Here is a 2,746-nt window from a genome sequence, read left to right as displayed (position 1 = left end):
GGAACGGGGTAATGATTGAGGATGATCAGCCATGTGATAACGTTGAAATGGCGGGTGCTGGCTTGAAGGCTGGTTTACACCGAAGATACACACAAAGTGCTGGAGTAACTCAGCGGGACAGGCAGCATCTCTGGAGAAAAAGATTAGGTGACATTTCAGGTCGGAACCCTTCATCAGACTGAAAGTTAACCCTCCGAGTTACTCCAGTATTTAGTATCCATCTTCACCTCTTGTCCAGCTTCAGAACAATCAGTCTGAAGAAAGGTCTGAACCCAAAACGTTACTGTCACACCATTCTCCAGAGATGCTGCATGACTCGCGCGAGTTACTCCCAGCACTGGGTCTTTTTCAGGCTTATAAATCAGTGGATATTTTTAAGGCAGAGATGGACACATTCTTGACTTGAACGGGTATCACGGAAAATGGCCCAACGCATCACCGGTTCCTCGCTCCCCTCCATTGAGTCTGTCCAAAGCAAGCGTTGTCTGTGGAGGGCGCTCAGCGTCGCCAAGGACTGCTCTCACCCCAACCATGGACTGTTTACCCTCCTACCATCCGGGAGGCGCTACAGGTCTCTCCGTTGCCGAACCAGCAGGTCGAGGAACAGCTTCTTTCCGGCGGCTGTCACTCTACTCAACAACGTACCTCGGTGACTGCCAATCACCACCCACCCCCCGACACTTATTATTATTTATTCAAATCATTTGCTATGTCGCTCTTCCAGGGAGATGCTAAATGCATTTTGTTGTCTCTGTACTGTACACTGACAATGACAATTTAAAATTGAATCTGAATCTGAATCAAGGGCTATGGGGAGAAGGCAGGAAAATGGGATTGGGAGACAGAGATCAGCCATGATTGAACGGCAGAGTCGACTAGATGGGTCGAACGGCCTAATTCTACTCCGATAATGTGAGCAATGGATGAGTGCCCCTTTAAGGATGTAGAATACACCCAAGTGCTTGTGAGGCAGAGGTCCCCTTGTGTGATCACACACTGGTCACACAGGCAAGTTGCTCCGTTAGTTTAATTTAGCCGATATCTTCGAGTGAGTGAGATTAAAATACCGAGACATTTACCCCCCTCCCCACCTCCACAGACCGGAAGCAACATTCTTTGAACAGTTGCCACAGGTTCAGCTGTTTAATGACTAGTATGTTGTGTGCCCTAACCTGACCCACTCGCCTTCCATCGAGTCACACAGAGTGGACTAAGGGGTAAGCCACTTAGAACGGAGACGAGGAAACACTTTTTCCACACAGAGAGCTGTGAGTCTGTGGAATTCTCTGCCTCAGAGGGCGGTGGTGGCCGGTTCTCTGGATACTTTCAAGAGAGAGCTAGATAGGGCTCTTAAAGATAGCGGAGTCAGGGGATATGGGGAGAAGGCAGGAACGGGGTACTGATTGGGGATGATCAGCCATGATCACATTGAATGGCGGTGCTGGCTCGAAGGGCCGAATGGCCTACTCCTGCACCTATTGTCTATTGAAACAGGCCCTTCGGCCCAACTCGCCCACACCGACCAACCTGTCCCATCTACACTAGTCCCACCTGCCCGCGTTTGGCCCGTATATCCCTCCAAATATGTCTAAATGTTTCTTAAACGTCGGGGCAGTCTCAGCCTCAACTACTTCCTCCAGCAGCTTGTTCTATACACCCACCAACCTCTGTGAAAGAAGGTTAGCCCCTCAGGTTCTTATTAATGGTCCCACCCAGCCACCCAGCCACCCAGTCCTCTGGTTTCCGATTCCCCATTGCTCTGGGCTACAGACTCTGGGCTTTTCCACTGAGGATGTGGACAAAATGTACAGAGGACACACGAGTCTCCGACAGAGGACCTGTACAGAGGTCCCGTCAAACCAAAGTGCCGGAGGACCTCAGCAGGTCAGGCAGCGGGGGGGGAAAAGACACAGAGTGCTGGAGTAACTCAGCGAGATGAGGGCAGCATCTCTGGAGAAGGGTCTCGACCCCGAAACATCACCCGTTCCTTCTCTCCACAGATGACAATAGACAATAGGTGCAGGAGTAGGCCATTCAGCCCTTCGAGCCAGCACCGCCATTCAATGGCTGATCATCCCCAATCAGTACCCCGTTCCTGCCTTCTCCCCATGTCCCCTGACCCCACTATCTTTAAGAGCCCTATCTAGCTCTCTCTTGAAAGTATCCAGAGAACCGGCCTCCACCGCCCTCTGAGGCAGAGAATTCCACAGAGTCACAGATGCTGCCCGACTGTTACTCCAGCACTTTGTTTTTGTCTTTCTTGGGTGTAAACCTGCAGTTCCTGCCTTGTTACACTGTTCTCTGGAGAACACGGATTTTGGAGTCGGGACCCTTCTTCAGACCCTGGAGGTGTGTGTGTGTGTGTGATGTCGACTGCGGTCAGAAAGAAATCGCAACGCGTGTAAGGAAGACCCATCTCTCCCACCTCATCGAACCGCTGGAGGCCACTCAGCCCATCTAAACTATCCGTAACTAGGAGAGACCCACTTTACACTCAGTCGCGCCGGTTACTCTGCCAGCAGCGAATCACACGTGGATTCTTGTTTTATTTAATAGCAAGAGGGGTCCTGCAATGTGTATTAAAACTGCAGAACGATGAGAGAAAAAGGGGGAACGTGCATTACAATAAGATGCAAAGCCCGGAATATCTCCGGCTCGACTAAAGAGTTGTTCTTTTAAGCAGCGGTTTGAATGTACAGCCCATCACACTCACACTCACACTCACTCACTCTCACACACACACTCA

At 50.7% G+C, this 2,746-nt stretch overlaps 1 protein-coding gene across 1 annotated transcript in view; it reads right to left on the bottom strand.

The window, feature by feature from the left end:
- Nucleotides 1-2,746, bottom strand: part of hck (HCK proto-oncogene, Src family tyrosine kinase) — a 98,151-nt gene that overhangs the window by 95,037 nt on the left and 368 nt on the right. The window lies entirely within an intron of this gene.

The sequence above is a fragment of the Leucoraja erinacea genome, chromosome 21 (genome assembly GCF_028641065.1).
Source record: "Leucoraja erinacea ecotype New England chromosome 21, Leri_hhj_1, whole genome shotgun sequence".
In the NCBI taxonomy this organism is placed as follows: domain Eukaryota; kingdom Metazoa; phylum Chordata; class Chondrichthyes; order Rajiformes; family Rajidae; genus Leucoraja; species Leucoraja erinaceus.
This window is presented reverse-complemented; position numbering and strand designations above follow the sequence as displayed.